This window comes from Ranitomeya variabilis, chromosome 5, assembly GCF_051348905.1.
Source record: "Ranitomeya variabilis isolate aRanVar5 chromosome 5, aRanVar5.hap1, whole genome shotgun sequence".
Taxonomy (NCBI): Eukaryota; Metazoa; Chordata; class Amphibia; order Anura; family Dendrobatidae; genus Ranitomeya; species Ranitomeya variabilis.
In genome coordinates this window covers 441,820,563-441,843,124 of record NC_135236.1, presented here as the reverse complement: position 1 = coordinate 441,843,124, position 22,562 = coordinate 441,820,563, and the positions used below count along the sequence as shown (strand labels likewise).

The following is a 22,562-nucleotide window of genomic DNA, read 5'->3' as shown; positions in this document are numbered from 1 at the left end:
TCTTATACTTTACTAGTAAACTACATATAAATCTTGACAAAACTATTTTGTTTACTATCTTGATATACTTTATACTGTTAAGAGCAATGTAAATTTCTTCTCAGAGAACATGCTACTGACCTACAATATTTTTTTACTTAAAATATTGAAAGTGTTATTTCAAAACAGGAAACTGTGATTTCTTGTCCTGATAAGTTTATGTGTTTTGCTGGAGGCTGGTGGCCATGTTCACAGAAGACCAAGATCAAACACTGGCAAGTGGCAAGACCTTGCATAATAAGACACTTTATGGGTTCGTGCAGATGTCTATGGATCTCGGTCCAATTTCGAACCAAAATGTGACTGGCAACTGCTTTCCAAGCTTGATAGCTTCATATATTTCTATGAGGCTGTCATTTTCGGGTGAGGAGACCCACGCCCAGTCCGTACATTTGAGGTACGTGCTCGGACCAATTTGCATGGCGACAAAAGAGGGGAAAGAAATTCTGTTACCCAAAATTGAAAGCACACCTTTAGAATTCTTTCATGTTTAATATGATATATTTTTAAATGACATGGAAATTAAATTTTAACCCTTTATCAACATGACGATATTCAGTTATACGTTTTCATTTTTTCCTCCACTTTTTAAAAAGCTATAACTTTTTAATTTTGTCTTCGACATAGCCAAATTAGATCTTTTCAAGACAAGTATTCATTTTGAATGCATCATTCAATGTACTGGAAAATGAAAAAAAAAAAAAACACGTGTGTTGAAATTGCAAAAAATAAAAGCTGAATTTCGCCAGTTTTTTGTGCGATTTGCCTTTACAGTTGTTACTGTATGAAAAAAATGACTTGTCAAGAAAATTCAACAGGACAGTATTATTATAGCAATACCAAACTTGTATTGTTTTTTTATTTAAGTGGTAAAAAAAATGAAATTCGTAAAATTAAAATTTCTCTATTTTCCAAGACCCATAACAGTTTCATTTTTAAGTTAATGAAACTGGCTGACTGTTGTTTTGCAAGGCAAACTGGTGTTTTTATTAAGACCATTTTGCGACAGAAATTACACTTTGTGTTGTGGCGATAAAAAAGAAACCCAATAATATCCTTTCGATTTTATTCTCATTATAGAGTTTACTGATCATGTTAAGTAATTTTATATTTTGATTGACTGCATTTTTATGGATGTGGTGATACTAAATATGTTTATTTTTTTAATTTTTAAGTTTAATGGAGAAAAGGAAGGTGATTTGTATGCTTTTTTATATTTAGAAAAACATTGGTTTTTAATTTGTACTTTAGTATTAGTACATTTAGTATATTTGAACCTGTGATTGTTTGATCACTTTTACTATATACAACAATATTGCATTATTGCAGAATATAGTAAAAATTACAGTCTCCTATGAATGCTAGCTTCATGCTCATCTTCACACAAAAACCATCATGGCGGATACGAGAGATTTCAGAAAACCTCCGGCTGCCATAGTAACCCATGCAATTGCGTCATGGGGGCCCAATAGACACATAAAACAGCACTTTTCCAAGTTCACACACTTTTACTGTTGGGGTCAAAGACCGACAGCAGCATTTAAATGGTTAAAAGTAGTGAGTGGAGCTCAGCTTCCCTCACTTCTGTTAGCAGCAGATGACTGTTTTATAACATGGCTGTTATTTACTGAGAAAGTTGCACGATCCCATTTCCATTTTGCATTTCGTTACCTCCCTGGTAGCCTTAGATACTATGCTTATCCAATCTAAAATTCAAAAAACTGTTTGAGAGGAGTTTTCAAAGATGATACTCTTATCCAATTATTGACTGTGACATTTAAATTGCACTTGTTGTTTCATGTGACTTTGCAAATATAGCTGTCATGTGTGTGCACAGAAGGAATCACACTATTTCTTGCAATTCTATAGCTTGTATCTTGTATTTTCACTAGATTTCCCATCTACAGGAAACATTTTTCTCTAAACTGTGGGATGGAGACAAGGGGCTTTGATATCTCTCATACACAGCTCTCAAAGAGATGATGGATTCCTGCTCTCCTGGCTATGTTTAGAAAAAAACATAAAATTGGAAGATATTTTAGTATTAATGAGCAGTATAGATGGGAATACAATACTATGCTGAGAAACTCTTACTAGATAAATGCACTGTCTCTCTACCGTAGGAGGTGTGCAGGTGGCTGGTTTGGGCCCTGCGTTCCTGTGCATTCCAGTGGAATAAAACCGGGTACGGTTTATATGTTTTGATATGTGTACAGTGTAATGTGGTAGCATTTGATTCTATTCTAGTGTGTTGACCAATGTACTTGTGTTTATACATTGTGCAAGTAATGTTTATATGTCTCTAGGTGTGAGGGATAGAGCTAGGGATATGTAGTGATACAGCTAAGTATAGTGTTCAGTAAGGGTTATGTAGGATTTAGGACTGTGGGGGGCACAATAGAGTCAGATTCAGATTTAGATGACAGAGAAGATAGGAAGAGTTAGCCAATAGTGTTGAGCGATACCGTCCGATACTTGAAAGTATCGGTATCGGAAAGTATCGGCCGATACCGGCAAAGTATCGGATCCAATCCGATACCGATACCCGATACCAATACAAGTCAATGGGACTCAAGTATCGGACGGTATTCCTGATGGTTCCCAGGGTCTGAAGGAGAGGAAACTCTCCTTCAGGCCCTGGGATCCATATAAATGTGTAAAAGAAAGAATTAAAATAAAAAATATCGCTATACTCACCCTCCGACGCAGCCTGGACCTCAGCGAGGGAACCGGCAGCGTTGTTTGTTTAAAATTCGCGCTTTTACTTGGTTACGTGAAGTCCCGGCTTGTGATTGGTCAGGGCGGCCATGTTGCCGGGACGCGGACCAATCACAGCAAGCCGTGACGAAATTACGTCACGGCTTGCTGTGATTGGTCCGCGTCCCGGCAACATGGCCGCCATTAACCAATCACAAGCCGGGACGTCATGGGAGGCTGGACACGCGCCCATTTTAAAAAGCGCGCGTGTCCAGCCTCCCGTGACGTCACGGCTTGTGATTGGTTAATGGCGGCCATGTTGCCGGGACGCGGACCAATCACAGCAAGCCGTGACGTAATTTCGTCACGGCTTGCTGTGATTGGTCCGCGTCCCGGCAACATGGCGCCGTGACCAATCATAAGCCGGGACGTCACTGGAGGCTGGACACGCGCGCTTTTTAAAATGGGCGCGTGTCCAGCCTCCCATGACGTCCCGGCTTGTGATTGGTTAATGGCGGCCATGTTGCCGGGACGCGGACCAATCACAAGCCGGGACGTCATGGGAGGCTGGACACGCGCCCATTTTAAAAAGCGCGCGTGTCCAGCCTCCAGTGACGTCCCGGCTTATGATTGGTCACGGCGCCATGTTGCCGGGACGCGGACCAATCACAGCAAGCCGTGACGAAATTACGTCACGGCTTGCTGTGATTGGTCCGCGTCCCGGCAACATGGCCGCCATTAACCAATCACAAGCCGTGACGTCACGGGAGGCTGGACACGCGCGCTTTTTAAAATGGGCGCGTGTCCAGCCTCCCGGCTTGTGATTGGTTGATCGCGGCGCAACCAATCACAAGCCGGGACGTCACGGGAGGCTGGACACGCGCCCATTTTAAAATGCGCGCGTGTCCAGCCTCCCGTGACGTCACGGCTTGTGATTGGTTGCGTCTCCCATGTGACTGCGACGCAACCAATCACAAAGCCGGGACGTAATTTTAAAATCCTTAAGGACCTGAAATTACGTCACGGCTTGCTGTGATTGGTTGCGTCTCCCATGTGACTGCGACGCAACCAATCACAACGCCGGAACGTAATTTTAAAATCCTGAAGGACCTGAAATTACGTCACGGCTTGCTGTGATTGGTTGCGTGCCGGTCACATGGGCGGCACGCAACCAATCACAAGCCGGGAGTCACGTAAAGGAAAGAAAAGCGCAAATTTTAAACAAAGAACGCTGCCGCTTCCCTCGGTAAGGTGCAGGCTGCGTCGGAGAGGTGAGTATAGCAATATTTTTTATTTTAATTCTCTCTTTTACACATTTTTACATTAATGTTGTTTCGATACCGATACCCGATATCACAAAAATATCGGATCTCGGTATCGGAATTCCGATACAGCAAGTATCGGCCGATACCCGATACTTGCAGTATCGGAATGCTCAACACTATTAGCCAATGAAAAGCTAGCTGGTGGGAGGAGTTAAGAGAGGGATTCTAAAAGCTAGAGTCTAGAGAGTGGGATTCTGAGAAATGAAGGATCATAGTTGAAAAAGCATGACATGTCTATCTTCAGAACATGTGTGGATCTGGGCAGTTGGAGGGAATCAGCGGTTAGGCCTTTGGGTGACTCCCGTGACATCTGGGACTTACTGTCCGACAAGGATTGGTAGCGGCATCCTGTAATTTCGCCCAAGATGGGGAAAGTGGACAGGGAGTACCAGGGACAAGCTAGACTGGTAACCCAGAAAACTGTGGGAATGGAGACCACGGTGCCAGATTACACGTTGATAGGAAAGACCAGGGACAGCTTAGCAGAAGGAGCATCCATGACATGTGAAGACTGTTGGACGGTATCTGTAATGAAGCTGAATGAGTTGAGTAAAATTTTATTGAAAATTAATCTGGACTTTGAGAATATTTGCGTGCTGAAACAGATCAGAACTTTACTTGCTGAGGAGACTTCTGACCCACAGGAGGGTGAAGTATATTGCAAACACAGCACACAGCAAAAGGAATCTCATGTTTCTGTAGCGGAGCATCTGGTTGTCCCAGAACAGCAGCGGGCCCTCACCATGACTTTCACTCTGACACTCATTACACTACTACCCCCACTTATCTTCTTCTCCCCTACTATCCTTTCTAAAGTCTTCAATATGCAACTGCAATCTGATACCTCAGTGAGCTTGTAGTCTGTCCACTCTTCACCACAACATAATTTATCTGAGTGCAGAGGAAGAAGGAGCTTATGTGTGAAGAAATAAGCATATTTTTCTTAAATGAAAACTTAAAAAGTTTCTTATTTTTTTTGTATTGATCTAGGCAAAGTTTGTTGAAATGATAATGACCATTAAACTCTTAGAAATATGCAACAGAAGTCTACAAGAGTGCTGGAAAATGATAGTGTTATTTACCAAAAAGCTTGAATTGACAGTGCGTTAGAGCAGTATACCTGCTTGAAACATGTAGGTTTGACAGGTTTTGACTGTGTTTATCAAGCTACATGGAATAAAACAACAACGTTTTTAAGGCTTAACGAATACTGGTTTATTATTTTATGGTTCTATCTTTTCTAAAACCATTTATCAGAGAAACATAATATAAGGGTGTAAAATGTCATGCTTCTTTTTTACTCCAAAAGTGTATATATTTTTAGGAAATAGGAATAGAATTACTATTGTTCTCACATTTCCTGATCTTCCACTCATGCTCAAAGGGCCATGGGCACAAGCAAATAGCTCAGATTTCCCATACTGAAAAGTAAATGTTTTATCCATCTCAACTGCACATCTTAGAGATCTGCAAGAAAACTGTACCACACTAAATGCAATGCTGCAGTGAAACAGTGATTTCCCTAGAGCACTGTTGTGAAGGATAGATTTCAACAAAGTGCTTGTTTCCCAATAGGAGAGGAAATGTGTTTTGATCCTATTCTGACTGATGCGTAACCCAGATCTTGCACATCTTGATCAACAGAAAAGTACCAGAGCAAGTATCATAAGACGAGAAGCCAAGTACAACATAAACCTTGCCCAAAGCCAGCACAAATTAAGAGCACAAATGTTAGAAAAATCTTTAACAGAGGTTATAGGGTATGTGTTCTGCCTCTCGGTATATGCTTCATCTCCCACCTGTCATTACAAAGTATACAGCTGAATATAATTTAAAGGTTAAAACATATTTACAGTTTAAAAACTTGATGAGAGAATTCACAATCCAAATGTCAAGAGGCCACTCCAAATCAAGTGTATCATTTCTAAATTTATAGAAATTAAATTTACATCTTGTAACAGCTACTGAAATAAAATAACACAAAGATGCTAATGTAAAAAGTTAATGGTAAAGATGAGTGAAACATTGGATCTGATTTACTTACTCATTGAGTCACAGGTTTGTTAGTCTTTATTAGAGATGAATTAACCTTTTAAGGTTCGGTTTAGCTATGTTCAGTGAACTTCTCAATGCAAGCCAAACATAAGAGAACACCATTGAATTCAATAGAAAGGTAAAACCAAACACATAGACAACACTTTCAGGGGGGCCTGAAAACTGACAAACCAGCTCAAATTAGGGGCAAACACCATGAAAAGTGGCATCAATTGACCCATCAATTGCGCTATAAATAAATCATTAAAAAAAAGGTTGACATGGGATCCCCTGTATTTTTGATAACCAGCCAGGGAAAACTGACAGCTGTGGGCTGCAACCCTCAGTTGTAGCAAGACTGGTTATCAAGAGTACAGGGGTCCCTAAGCTGTTTTTTAATTATTTAATAATTAATAACCAGCCAAGCTAAAGCTTGGCAGCTGGGGGCAGGTATTCTCAGGCTAGTAAGAGGACATGGATATTGGATCACCCCAGACTTAAAAATAGTAGAAAATTTGCATTTATTAGATACGGCACTTCTTGCACTTTTCCTGGATCTTCCCACTTGCCATGTGGCGATGGCAAGTGGGGTAATATTTGTGGAGTTGATGTAACCTTTGTATTGTCAGATGACATCAAGCCCAGCAGTTAGTAATTGAGAGGCATCTATAAGACGCTTATCCATTACTAACCCCATAGTCATATTGTAAATAAAAAACACCCAGAATAAAGTCGTCTATTTGAAATAAGAGTCCACACTCCATTTAACAAATTTATTTCAAAATAACAAAGTTATACTCACCTTACACCCATTCCATTGAAGCCTTTTCCACTTGTAAAACAAACTGAAAATAATAAACAACCATGACACTTACCTAACGCTCAATGTATAATTTAAAAAAATGGCATTAGGTCCCCCCCATTTTTTAAAACCAGCCAAGCTAAAGCTGACAGATGGAGGCTGGTATTCTCTGGCTGGTAAGGGACCATGGATATTGCCTCCCCAGCCTAAAAATAGCAGCCAGCAGTCACCCCAGAAAAGGCACATCTATTAGATGCCTCAATTGTGGTGCATTGTCCGTCTCTTTCCCCTTGCCCTGTGGCGCTGTCAAAAGGGTTCATATTTTGTGGGGTTGATGTCACCTTTCTATTGTCCGGTGGCATCAAGTCCAGAGGTTAGTAATTGAAAAGCGTCTTTAAGACACCCCAACTACTAACCCCATAGTGATATTGTATTAAAAAACACACACCCAGAAGTGTGTTAATTGAAAGAATGATACAGACTCCTTTTTTTACTCTAAATTAAACCATACTCATGTCATCGCCCAGTTCAGTGAAGCCAATGTCCGCTGCAAATGAATTACAATAATAAACAACCATATCCCTCACCTGTCCGAAGTGAAGATAATACGTAATGTCCCACAATGATCCTGATGACTTTGACAGCAATCAATAATGTAACTGCTCTACCCAGTAGCCAGCGACACACTGAAAAGAGTGTGTTATCACTACTGCAGTGTGTAGCGCTGAGCTGCGGTGAGAAAGTTGACCAGAGTTCATCAGCTGATGACCCCCGGTGACCTTACTTATGTGTTATGACCCCAGTGGACAGGGTCTCAGAGGAACGTGTAAGTCTGCAAGATACAAAAATCCAGCTCATAGGGCTGTGGTAACTGGGTTGACCAAATAGCTACTCCTAACGCCAACACTAGAAGTAGCCGGGGATCATGCCTACGGTGATCGCTAGATGACTCGCGCCAGCCGGAGAATCTAACTACCCCTAGGAGAAGAAAACAAAGACCTCTCTTGCCTCCAGAGAAAGGGACCCCAAAGCAAGATACAAGCCCCCCACAAATAATAACGGTGAGGTAAGAGGAAATGACAAACACAGAAATGAACCAGGTTCAGCAAAGAGAGGCCAGCTTACTAATAGCAGAATATAGCAAGATAACTTATCTGGTCAACAAAAACCCTATAAAAATCCACGCTGGAGATTCAAGAACCCCCGAACCGTCTAACGGTCCGGGGGGAGAACACCAGCCCCCTAGAGCTTCCAGCAAAGGTCAGGATACAGATAGGAACAAGCTGGACAAAAATACCAAACAAAACAAAAGCAAAAAGCAAGGAAGCAGACTTAGCTTGAAAAAACAGGAACCAGGATCAGAGGACAAGAGCACAACAGATTAGCTCTGATATCAACGATGCCAGGCATTGAACTGAAGGTCCAGGGAGCTTATATAGCAACGCCCCTGAACTAACGGCCCAGGTGAGGATATAGGAAAAGACAGACGCTCCAGAGTCAAATCACTAATGACCACTAGAGGGAGCAAAAAGCAAAATCACAACAGTACCCCCCCCCTTAGTGAGGGGTCACCGAACCCTCACCACGACCACCAGGGCGATCAGGATGAGCGGCGTGAAAGGCACGAACTAAATCGGCCGCATGAACATCAGAGGCGACCACCCAGGAATAATCTTCCTGACCATAGCCCTTCCACTTGACCAGGTACTGAAGCCTCCGCCTGGAGAGACGAGAATCCAAGATCTTCTCCACCACGTACTCCAACTCGCCCTCAACCAACACCGGAGCAGGAGGCTCAGCAGAAGGAACCACAGGCACAACGTACCGCCGCAACAAGGACCTATGAAACACGTTGTGGATAGCAAACGACACAGGAAGATCCAGGCGAAAGGATACAGGATTAAGAATTTCCAATATCTTGTAAGGACCAATAAAACGAGGTTTAAATTTGGGAGAGGAAACCTTCATAGGAACAAAGCGGGAAGAAAGCCACACCAAATCCCCAACACGTAGTCGGGGACCCACACCGCGGCGGCGGTTGGCAAAGCGCTGAGCCCTCTCCTGTGACAACTTCAAGTTGTCCACCACAAGATTCCAGATCCGCTGCAACCTATCCACCACAGAATCCACCCCAGGGCAGTCAGAAGGTTCCACATGACCCGAAGAAAAACGAGGGTGGAAACCAGAGTTGCAGAAAAACGGCGAAACCAAGGTGGCGGAACTAGCCCGATTATTAAGGGCAAACTCAGCTAACGGCAAGAAGGTCACCCAATCGTCCTGATCAGCAGAGACAAAACACCTCAAATAAGCCTCCAAAGTCTGATTAGTTCGCTCCGTCTGTCCATTAGTCTGAGGATGGAAAGCAGACGAAAACGACAAGTCAATGCCCATCCTACTACAAAAGGATCGCCAGAATCTGGAAACGAACTGGGATCCTCTGTCTGACACAATATTCTCAGGGATGCCGTGCAAACGAACCACGTTCTGGAAAAACACAGGAACCAGATCGGAAGAGGAAGGCAGTTTAGGCAAAGGAACCAAATGGACCATCTTGCAGAAGCGATCACATATCACCCAGATAACAGACATGCCCTGAGACACCGGAAGATCAGAAATGAAATCCATGGAAATATGTGTCCAAGGTCTCTTAGGGACAGGCAAGGGCAAGAGCAACCCGCTGGCACGAGAACAGCAAGGCTTAGCTCGAGCACAAGTCCCACAGGACTGTACAAATGACCGCACATCCCTAGACAAGGAAGGCCACCAAAAGGATCTGGCCACCAGATCTCTGGTGCCAAAAATTCCTTGGTGACCTGCCAACACCGAGGAATGAACCTCGGAAATGACTCTGCTGGTCCACTTATCAGGCACAAACAGTCTGTCAGGTGGACAAGAATCAGGCCTATCAGCCTGAAATCTCTGCAACACACGTCGCAGATCTGGAGAAATAGCTGACAAGATAATACCATCCTTAAGAATACCAACAGGTTCAGCGACTCCAGGAGCATCAGGCACAAAGCTCCTGGAAAGAGCATCGGCCTTCACATTCTTTGAACCTGGTAAATACGAGACAACAAAGTCAAAACGGGAGAAAAACAATGACCAGCGGGCCTGTCTAGGATTCAGGCGTTTAGCAGACTCGAGATACATCAGATTTTTGTGATCAGTCAAGACCACCACACGATGCTTAGCACCCTCGAGCCAATGACGCCACTCCTCAAATGCCCATTTCATGGCCAACAACTCCCGATTGCCCACATCATAATTTCGCTCCGCAGGCGAAAACTTCCTAGAGAAAAAGGCGCAAGGTCTCATAACAGAGCAACCAGGGCCTCTCTGCGACAAAACGGCCCCTGCTCCAATCTCTGAAGCATCCACCTCAACTTGAAAGGGAAGCGAGACATCAGGCTGGCACAAAACAGGCGCCGAAGTAAACCGACGTTTCAACTCCTGGAAAGCCTCCACGGCAGCAGGAGCCCAATTAACCACATCGGAGCCCTTCTTGGTCATATCCGTCAAAGGTTTCACAATGCTAGAAAAGTTAGCGATAAAACGACGGTAGAAGTTAGCGAAACCCAAGAACTTCTGAAGACTCTTAACTGACGAGGGCTGAGTCCAATCAAGAATAGCTCGGACCTTGACTGGGTCCATCTCCACAGCAGAAGGGGAAAAAATGAACCCCAAAAAGGGAACCTTCTGTACACCAAAAAGACACTTTGAGCCCTTGACAAACAAAGAATTTTCACGCAAAATTTTAAAGACCATCCTGACCTGCTCCACATGCGAGTCCCAATTATCAGAAAAAACCAGAATATCATCCAGATAAATGATCAGAAATTTATCCAGATAGTTCCGGAAAATGTCATGCATAAAGGACTGAAAAACTGAAGGGGCATTAGCGAGCCCAAAAGGCATCACCAAGTACTCAAAATGACCTTCGGGCGTATTGAATGCGGTTTTCCATTCATCCCCTTGCTTAATGCACACAAGGTTGTACGCACCACGAAGGTCTATCTTGGTAAACCACTTGGCACCTTTAATCCGGGCAAACAAGTCAGACAACAGCGGCAAAGGATACTGAAATTTGACAGTGATCTTATTTAAAAGCCGATAGTCAATACAAGGCCTCAAAGATCCGTCCTTTTTAGCCACAAAAAAGAATCCCGCACCAAGAGGGGAAGAAGACGGACGGATGTGTCCTTTCTCCAGAGACTCCTTGATATATGAACGCATAGCGGTATGTTCAGGTATCGACAGATTAAACAGTCTTCCCTTAGGAAATTTACTGCCTGGAATCAAATCTATTGCACAGTCACATTCCCTATGAGGAGGCAATGCACTGGACCTGGACTCGCTAAAGACATCCTGATAATCAGACAAGTACTCCAGAACTTCCGAAGGCGTAGAAGAAGCAATAGACACAGGCAGGGAATCCTCATGAATACCACGACAGCCCCAACTAGACACTGACATAGCCTTCCAGTCAAGGACTGGATTATGGGTCTGTAACCATGGCAGCCCCAAAACAACCAAATCATGCATTTTATGTAGAACGAGAAAACGTATCACCTCGCGGTGTTCAGGAGTCATGCACATGGTAACCTGTGTCCAATACTGCGGCTTATTTTCTGCCAATGGCGTAGCATCAATACCCCTAAGAGGGATAGGATTTTCTAATGGTTCAAGAATAAAACCACAGCGCTTAGCAAATGAGAGATCCATAAGACTCAGGGCAGCACCTGAATCTACAAACGCCATGACAGGATAAGATGACAGTGAGCAAATCAAAGTTACAGACAGAATAAACTTAGGATGCAAATTACCAACGGTGACAGGACTAACAACCTTAGATATACGTTTAGAGCATGCTGAGATAACATGTGTAGAATCACCACAGTAGTAGCACAAGCCATTCCGGCGTCTATGAATTTTCCTCTCATTTCTAGTCAGGATTCTATCACATTGCATCAAATCAGGTGTCCGTTCAGACAACACCATGAGGGAATTTGCGGTTATTCTATCACATTGCATCACATCAGGTGTCTGTTCAGACAACAACATGAGGGAATTTGCGGTTTTGCGCTCCCGCAACCGCCGGTCAATTTGAATAGCCAGGGACATGGTATCATTCAGACCTGTGGGAATGGGAAAACCCACCATAACATTCTTAATGGCCTCAGAAAGGCCATTTCTAAAATTAGCGGCCAGTGCACACTCGTTCCAATGTGTCAGCACGGACCATTTCCGAAATTTTTGGCAATACACCTCAGCCTCGTCCTGGCCCTGAGACATAGCCAGCAAGGCTTTCTCTGCCTGAATCTCAAGATTGGGTTCCTCATAAAGTAAACCGAGCGCCAGAAAAAACGCATCAATATCAGCCAATGCCGGATCTCCTGGCGCCAACGAAAAAGCCCAATCCTGAGGGTCACCCCGTAAGAATGAAATAACAATTTTTACTTGTTGAGCAGAGTCTCCAGACGAACAAGGTTTCAGGGACAAAAATAATTTACAATTATTCCTGAAATTCCTAAACTTAAATCGGTCTCCTGAAAACAGTTCAGGAATCGGAATCTTGGGTTCAGACCTAGGATTTCTGGTAACATAATCTTGTATACCCTGCACACGAGCGGCAAGCTGGTCCACACTTGTAATCAAGGTCTGGACATTCATGTCTGCAGCAAGCTTAAGCCACTCTGAGGTAAAGGGGAAAAGAAAAAAAAAATGAGAGAGGGAAAAAAAAAAAAACTCAAAATTTTCTTTCTTATAATCCCACTTCTGCAATGCATTAAACATTTAATACTGGCCTGGCATACTGTTATGACCCCAGTGGACAGGGTCTCAGAGGAACGTGTAAGTCTGCAAGATACAAAAATCCAGCTCATAGGGCTGTGGTAACTGGGTTGACCAAATAGCTACTCCTAACGCCAACACTAGAAGTAGCCGGGGATCATGCCTATGGTGATCGCTAGATGACTCGCGCCAGCCGGAGAATCTAACTACCCCTAGGAGAAGAAAACAAAGACCTCTCTTGCCTCCAGAGAAAGGGACCCCAAAGCAAGATACAAGCCCCCCACAAATAATAACGGTGAGGTAAGAGGAAATGACAAACACAGAAATGAACCAGGTTCAGCAAAGAGAGGCCAGCTTACTAATAGCAGAATATAGCAAGATAACTTATCTGGTCAACAAAAACCCTATAAAAATCCACGCTGGAGATTCAAGAACCCCCGAACCGTCTAAAGGTCCGGGGGGAGAACACCAGCCCCCTAGAGCTTCCAGCAAAGGTCAGGATACAGATAGGAACAAGCTGGACAAAAATACCAAACAAAACAAAAGCAAAAAGCAAGGAAGCAGACTTAGCTTGAAAAAACAGGAACCAGGATCAGAGGACAAGAGCACAACAGATTAGCTCTGATATCAACGATGCCAGGCATTGAACTGAAGGTCCAGGGAGCTTATATAGCAACGCCCCTGAACTAACGGCCCAGGTGAGGATATAGGAAAAGACAGACGCTCCAGAGTCAAATCACTAATGACCACTAGAGGGAGCAAAAAGCAAAATCACAACACTTATGGCACCTCTCCTGCCTTCCAGTGGGTGTGGTTGTCCAGGGGGTGCGGCCTCACTCAATACTTGTCGTGTTCTGGGCCTGGAGTATGCATAAAGCATACATACCAGCCGCTTCCAACCCAGAAACCAGTGAATCCCTGCAGTGTGCTGGTGGGATTTATAAGTCTGCAGTCATACAAAGTGACTGGGAACTTTTAAATTTAGAATGGGCAACCCCTTTAATGCAAAAAAAGTAAACCGGCTCAAATTTTTGTAAAATATGAACTGAGCAAATTATTAGTTATCTTCAGTTATTAGTGAAGCTAAGAACACCTTACTATTTTAATTTTAGTGTTACTCAGATTTTAATATATATTGTCTTTTCATTAGTATATTGTGATTTACTTACTTTTGTGGTTTTCCATAATTCAAATGGGCAGGTATAGATGGTGATGTCTTGACTAAATGCATTTTCTTAAATATATGATGAGATCAATTAATTTTTTTTTTAGAGGACTTTATTTAGAGGACTTTTACCTGATATCCAAAATTTACAACCAAAAATATAATATACAGTATATGGCACCGAGGAGCTCTCTTTCTTCAAGATTTCTTTTTAAAATCAGAGACCTGCTCTTGTAAGTTTAGTTATGTGTGTTCTAGATTTAGACATTAATTTTTTTCTGATAAAAAAAGTTGCTACTTTCTTTCAGTTATACTAGCTATAATGAGACTAATAATTCTGTCAGTCCACCAAGCAAAGTGCCTACAAGCATGAGACTATATGAAAGTGTTCTAGGCTTGCCCTCCTACTTCTTCTGTTAGCTCCTCAATCAATACAACAAAAACAACCATTACCCACTCGTTATGTGTATCCCCTTAACGACCGCTAATGCGCATTAGAACGTCGGTTGTTAAAGAGCCTTATGCTTTCATCGCCGTTTTAAAATAGCAATCGGGAATAATTTAATAGCGTCCCCCAGAGTACAAAAATCTCAAAGGTCTCAATCTACCGGGGTTTCAGAGGAGAGAGAAATGTCCCTCAGCCCTTTGTGTCCTATTCATGAAGGAAAATGGCAAAAGCATGTGCAGTGTGCCCACTGAGATCTACCGACCGGCATCCAGCAACAGCATTATTGGTTCCTGAGTTTTGATCACTTTGATCCTATCACAGTGATCAAAATCCCAAATATTATTATTTTATTATTATTATACATTTTTATAGCGCCATTTATTCCATGGAGCTTTACATGTGAAAAGGGGGCAAATATAGACAAATACAATTAAACATGAGCAAAAAACAAGGCACACAGGTACATAAGAAGGGAGGACCCTGCCCGTGAGGGCTCACAGTCTGCAGGGGATGGGTGAGGATACACTAGGAGAGGGTGGAGCTGGTTGTGCGGTGGTTCAATAGGTTGATGATCACTACAGGCTGTAGGCTTGTCGGAAGAGGTGAGTCTTCATGTTCTTTTTGAAGGTTTCTACGGTAGGCAAGAGTCTGATGTGTTCTGGTAGAAAGTTCCAGAGTATGGGGGAATTAGTAAATGATCCCCACCTGTGTCATCCCCTTAGTCAGATTACATTTTTTTTTATAGTTTTATTTCTTTCATTCTTTTTCTTTAGGTTTAGGCTTATGGTTAGAATTAGGGTTGGACTTAGGGTTATTGTTGGAATTTTTTCAAACGTTAAAGAAAAAAATGACGATGTGACGCCATTTTTAATATGACCACCAAATGTTATCAAATTCTGAGAAGGACCTTTGGGTTGAAAATCCTCACTTTACTCCTGGATAAAATCCTTGAGGGGTGTAGTTTACAACGTGTGATCACTTGTGGGGGATTTCTCCTGCTTAGGCACCTTAGGGACCTTGCAAATGTGACATGATGCCTGCAATCTATTTCATCTAATTTCCAAAATTCAAATATTGCTCCTTTTGTTCTAAGTCCTGCCGTTTGTCCAAACTGAACTTTTTGACTACATGTGGAGTATTGCTGCGCTTGAAAGAAAGTGGGAAACAAACTGTAGGGTCCACTTATTGGTGTTACCTCTTGAAAAAGTGAAAAAAATTGGGGCTTAAGCAACCTTTTATTGGTAAAATTTTAATTATTATTTTTTCATTCCACTTTGCATTAAACCCTGTGCATTCCATGAAGGGTTAAAAAAAAATCCTGACAACAGTTTTGAAGTATTTGAGGGGTGCGGTTTTTAAAATGGCCTCACTTTTGTGGAGTTTCCAATAGATAGGCCCCTCAAGGTCCATTGAAATCTGGATAGGCAGCTAAAGAAGCAGGTTTTGTAAATTTGTTGAAAAAATTAGAAATTGCTACTTAAATTTTAAACCCTCTAACATCCTAACAGAATAAAATGACATTTGAAAAATGATGCAGCTGTAGAGTAGACATATAGGAAATGTTAATTATTAATTATTTTGTACCGCATGACTGACTGGTTTAATTATATAAGGATTGAATTGTTAAAATTTTTAATTTTTTTCAACATTTTTCACAAAATTGCGATATTTTCACAAATAAACACAAGTCATATAGAACAACTTTTACCACTATCATGGCGTACAGTATGTCAGGAAAAAAATGTTTGGAACCACTGGGATACATTAAAGCGTTCCAAACTTATTACAACATAAAGTCACACTGGTCAGATTTCTAAAATTTGGTCTGGTCATTAAGGTTAAAATTAGCTTGGTCACTAAGGGATTAAGCTGAATTTACACTGAAAGATAATAGTGAAGAAGCATTCTAAGGCTTCTTTCACACTTCCGTCTTGAGATGGCCGTCATAATGCGTCGGCGCGACGTATCGGCGGATGTTGTAAAAAGATTGGCAAATGGATGTAACGCATCCAGTAACCCGACGGATGTGTCGAATTTGTTAGTACCTGAATTTCAATGCATAAAATTCTGGAGAGAGAGAGAATGTTTTTCCCGGACTAGAAAATCCTTCCAGGCATGCTCAGAATGAAAAAATGGGATACGTCGCTGGATTCCAGTGTTTGACGGTCAGCGATGGATTCTACATCCATAGGCTTCCATTATAGCCATCGACGGAAAGCGCAGGTCCTGCCGTTGAACGATTTTCCGACGTGCAGAAAAAACGTTCCTCTGAACGTTTTCTCCGCACGACGGACCGCTGTTTTCCGACGGATCCAGTGCACGACTGATTAAACGGATGGCCATCCGTCACAATCAGTGGCTAATACAAGTCTATGGGAAAAAACAGGATCCTGCAGAAAAATTTGCAGGATCCTGTTTTTTCAAAACTCGACGGATTTCGACAGGAGTAAAAAGACGGAAGTGTGAAAGAGGCCTTAAATAAACATTTGTTTCACAATTATCTTGCAGTGTAAACAGGCTGCCAATCACCTAATGAAAGTGCAAAAAGCGCTTTCATGGGATGAAATTATCTTTTGTGCAGAGCAAAAAAAATCATCATTCTCCATGCTGCTTTGTTCTGTGGAAACAGGACCAGCGCTGCTGAGAGAGGTGCACTGAGTGAATTAGTATGGATCGCTAAGTGTGCATCATGAACCCTGTTGAGTAAAGGGCTACCAATTGGCGATCAATTAGTGCCACTTGTCAGTCATGTAAATGGACCCTTACTATGTAGAGATATGCCACATATGTCTACACATATATGTTATCTAGGAACTACTGTTATTAACATTGTAAGTCATACTAAGGCCTCTTTCACACTTGCGTCGTTAGGTCTCCGTCGCAATCCGTCGTTTTGGGAAAAAAATGCATCCTGCAAATGTGCCCGTAGGATGCGTTATTTTCCCATAGACTTGTATTACCGACGGATCGCGACATATGGCTATACGTCGCGTCTGTCATGCACTGGATGCGTCGTGTTTTGGCGGACCGTCGTCATGAAAAAACCTTCAAGGGAAGGTTTGTTCATACATCGAGTCTGCCATTTCCTACCGCGCATGCGCGGCCGGAACTCTGCCCCCTCCTCCCCGGGACTTTACAATGGGCAGCGGATGCGTTGAAAAACTGCATCCACTGCCCACGTTGTGCTGAATTTTCGTAACGTGCGTCGGTACATCGCACAGATGCAATTTGTATTTTCCCAAGGTAACAAGAGAAAATGCAAGTGTGAAAGAAGCCTAAATGAACCAGCACAGGTCAATGTCAGGCCCTTGATGTATCAATGCGTTAAATGTACTTTTGACAGCCTGGCCAAATATTAATAAAAAAAAATGGTACAATTACTTTTATTAATAAATAACAATGTTCTGTGCATATGTGCTGCATCTTGATCTATAATTGGGAAACAGACTTGTGGCTGTACTAAAATAATCTTTTTTTTCTCAGATACTTTGTGAGTTTCAGTGGGACTTGTAATGTCCACACGGTGCAAGGAATTTAAGAGAGTAAGCTTTAATTGTAGTTTATTCGTCTCCTCTTTTCCTCCAGCACACAGCATAACATTTTCTCCTCATGCTAGAACTGAAACTGAAACTGAAACTGATCAACTCCCGCCCTCACTTTCTTAAAGAGACAGATCTAATCATTATACATTACATTATCCCCCTTTTTCTTATATATATATATATATATATATATATATATATATATATATATGCTAACAACCTGAAACAAATATTGACATTGCAACAACACGAAAATGTCCAAGAGAAACCATATGGGATGACTGGTCACATCAGGGATCCGTATATGAAGAGTTCTGCTGAACATTAGATGAGATGGAGCAGCATTAGTGGTGGAATGTGGCGTGTTGCGTTATTTGCACATGAATTTGTATAGTGACTGTTTCAGTGGAGTGTGCTCCAGACTAGCTGCCTTGATTCGTTTCCCCATGGTGCGCATGAAACGTTCTACGATTCCATGAGCTTGCGGCCAGCCAGTGTGATTTTTCTGTGGCTGAACCCCAAGTATTCAGGAAACTGTGCAAACAAATGTCCATTGAATGGAGGTCCATTATCTGTTTTGACCACTCTCGGAATGCCATATGCAGAGAATATGTCGTCCAGTTCAGGTATAACACTATTAGCAGACGTTGAAGAGATGAATGAAATGACAGGGTATCTAGAATATTCATCAATTGTTACTAGAATGTATTGGCCATTTGGTAATGGTCCATATATGTCGACTGCCACTTCCTCCCATACAGCAGTGGGTAACGGAGACATTTGCAATGGCTCTAGAGTTGATGATGGAGTAATTAATTGACAAGTGGAGCAATGTCTAATTTTCTCTTCCACCAATTTATCCATATTTGGGAACCACACTTTTTCTCTGAGTAACTTTTTTGTGCCAACAATTCCTAGACGACCTTTGTGTGCTATCTGTATGACTAGGTTGCGCAAGGCCTTAGGTACAACCAGTACGGTACAGGATGAGTTGGTCTTCAGTGACTGATAATTCCTCACCTACATTTGAAAATAGTTTTAACTCCTTCAGATCAATCCCATCATCTGGAAATTTTTTTCTTTTGAATTTCATGCCACCTTCTATTTTGGATAATTTGTATTAAGGCACAGAGAGTCTTGTCACTTGTTGTTGTATTCACAAACTGATCAACAGAAAGTGATTTTGGCATGGCGTGAACTGCAACAATGTGTATGCATTCTTCAATGGAGGAATGCACAGGTAAATCATCTTTCGTAGGATGTCTTGAGAGGTAATCAGCCGGATTGCTGTATTTTCCAGGTTTGTTAACAATTTTGTAATTATAGTCCTGTAGACGTAGCCCCCATCGTTCAATCCATGCCAGCATTTTAGCTCTGGGATTTCCAAAAATTGTAAGGAGGGCGTGATGATCTGTGACAATAGTGAAGGGAGCTCCATAGAGAAATAAGTGAAAGTGTTCACATCCCCAGACGACTGCCAAGCTTTCTTTTTCAGGTTGCAAATACTTTCTTTCAGTGCTTGTTAAGCTTTTACTTGCATAAGAAATCATGTGGAGACTTTGATTGTCATCCTTGTATTGTGCTAAAATAGCACCCAGTCCCAGGGGACTGGCGTCCACAATCAGTTTGGCTTGAAGAGCTGGATCAAAATAGGCCATGATGGTTGTTGAGCAGAGTTCGTTTTTAATTGTTTAAAAAGAGGCCTGACAGTCTTGGGAACATTGTAAAACACAATTTTGTTTCGTAAGTTCCCTCAATGGAGTGCTGATTGTCAAAAAATGTGGAATGTATCTAGCACAGTAACTTGCAATTCCAAGAAAAGAGCGCACTTCACTGATATTCTGTGGAATTGAAGCTGCTCTGATGGATTCCACCTTCTTGGGATCAGGTCGCACTCCTTCCACTGAGAAAATGTGACCATAGAACTCCAATGAATTTTTATCAAATTCGCATTTTTCTTTGTTTAACGCGAGTCCAGCAGAGAGCAGACATTCAAAGATAGCATATAGAGCACGATTATGTTCAGCTTGAGTTTTCCCAAAAACCAGTATGTCATCATTAGTGTTGAGCATTCCGATACTGCAAGTATCGGGTATCGGCCGATATTTGCTGTATCGGAATTCCGATACCGAGATCCGATACTTTTGTGGTATCGGGTATCGGGTATCGCAACAACATTAATGTAATAATGTGTAAAAGAGAGAATTAAAATAAAAAATATTGCTATACTCACCTCTCCGACGCAGCCTGGACCTCAGCGAGGGAACCGGCAGCGTTGTTTGTTTAAAATTCGCGCGTTTACTTGGTTACGTGAAGTCCCGGCTTGTGCGCGTGTCCAGCCTCCCGTGACATCACGGCTTGTGATTGGTTGACCGCGGCGCAACCAATCACAAGCCGGGAGGAAGGAAAAGCGCGCATTTTAAAATGCGCGCGTGTCCAGCCTCCCGTGACATCACGGCTTGTGATTGGTCACGGCGGCCATGTTGCCGGGACGCGGACCAATCACAGCAAGCCGTGACGAAATTACGTCATGGCTTGCTGTGATTGGTCCGCGTCCCGGCAACATGGCCGCCGTGACCAATCACAAGCCGGGACGTCACTGGAGGCTGGACACGCGCGCATTTTAAAATGTGCGCGTGTCCAGCCTCCCGTGACATCACGGCTTGTGATTGGTTGACCGCGGCACAACCAATCACAAGCCGGGAGGAAGGAAAAGCGCGCATTTTAAAATGCGCGCGTGTCCAGCCTCCCGTGACGTCACGGCTTGTGATTGGTCACGGCGGCCATGTTGCCGGGACGCGGACCAATCACAGCAAGCCGTGACGAAATTTCGTCACGGCTTGCTGTGATTGGTCCGCGTCCTGGCAACATGGCCGCCGTGACCAATCACAAGCCGGGACTTCACGTAACCAAGTAAACGCGCGAATTTTAAACAAACAACGCTGCCGGTTCCCTCGCTGAGGTCCAGGCTGCGTCGGAGAGGTGAGTATAGCAATATTTTTTATTTTAATTCTTTATTTTACACATTTATATGGATCCCAGGGCCTGAAGGAGAGTTTCCTCTCCTTCAGACCCTGGGAACCATCAGGAATACCGTCCGATACTTGAGTCCCATTGACTTGTATTGGTATCGGGTATCGGTATCGGATTGGATCCGATACTTTGCCGGTATCGGCCGATACTTTCCGATACCGATACTTTCAAGTATCGGACGGTATCGCTCAACACTAGGACTCATCATTGTAATTAAAGGCATTTGGAATGTGTTGAATGATGCTCCTTATCGTATCTTGAAAAATTTCCGCTGCTGAGCAGACCTCAAAAGTCAATCTTTTGTATCTTCTGAGACCCACATGGGTGGAAAATGTTGTTAAGTATCTGGATTCTGGGCTCAATTCTAATTGATGATAGCCCTTATTGAGGTCGAGCTTTGAAAAAATGGTTGCTCCATTTAATAAATGAATAATGTCATCAATTGTGGGTGAGATATCTCTTTCCCTCTGAATAGCAGTGTTGGGGAGGCGCATGTCAACACACAGTCTCACCTGCTCTGGAGTCTTTGGTTTTGGAACTACCACAAGTGGAGAGACCCACGGAGTGGGACCAGAAACAGTTTCAATGACACCATCATCCATGAGTAATTGGAGTTCCTTTTCTACCTTCTTTCTCAGGTGAAATGAAATACGCCTGTGAGCCTGGGCTACTGGGTGAACACTGTCATCCGCATGAAGATGCACTTGAGAGTCCTTTAATTTTCCCAATCCACTAAATAGGGAGGGAAAACTGTTCACCATGGCTTGTACATCCAGGTCCGTAGGGTCAGTTATGGTATGAATAATCTGAATGAGTCCTAGCTTCAAGGCAGTGTGATAGCTGAGAAGACAGCCTCCCGATCCTTGTAATGTGTGAAAAGTGGTTTTCTGCCTATTTTCTTTATAGCTAAGTTCAGCATCAGATTGTCCCATTGTAACTAGAGGTGTTTTAGATCCATATGGAAAGATTTTAGTATGCACTTGCTGTAAGACTGGCTTTGTTTTCAACTGTTCATAAGCATTGATGTCTATGATATCCACCGAAGCTCTTGTATCTATTGTAAAGGTAATATCCGTGTTGCAGATGGTGAGTGTAATACATAGAAACTGCACTGAGCCTGTGACAGAAGTTGTGAACACATAGTTCTCAGCCACAGACATTTCTTCTATATCTTGATTTACCATTTTTATATTTGCAGGCTTTGTCATTGGCAGAGGAGACTTGTTGGGCGCTGATTTGCAGACAACTGCAAAATGGTTCCCTTTTCCACATTTACTGCAAGGTTGTCCTATAGCTGGACATTTATACATGTGGTGAGGGAAATCTTGTCCACATCTATAACATTTCTTCTGTTGCGGGGCTTGCTTGCCTTGTGCACTTTTATGTTTGAGATTATGCACATGTAAATTATCCCCATTCTCCATTGCAGTTGCCTGATGATCTGCTATCTCTATGGTACGGGCCATCTTGAGTAAATCATGCAGAGAGAGATCCTGCATGTTATTAGACGAGCAGGTGACAATTACTTGAGTTAGGATTTCTTCATCTACGTCAGTAAATGCACACCCATGTGCTAGTTCTTTTAGCCGGGTGACATAGGTGTCTATGGATTCTTCTGGAAGCTGCTTAGCAATCCTGAACTTGCATCTTTCATATCTGATGTTTTGTTTAGGGCTGAAGTAGTCAG

At 42.6% G+C, this 22,562-nt stretch overlaps 1 protein-coding gene across 2 annotated transcripts in view; it reads right to left on the bottom strand.

The window, feature by feature from the left end:
* The window catches only part of TAFA2 (TAFA chemokine like family member 2), a 504,871-nt gene that overhangs the window by 120,631 nt on the left and 361,678 nt on the right, over positions 1-22,562 (bottom strand). The window lies entirely within an intron of this gene.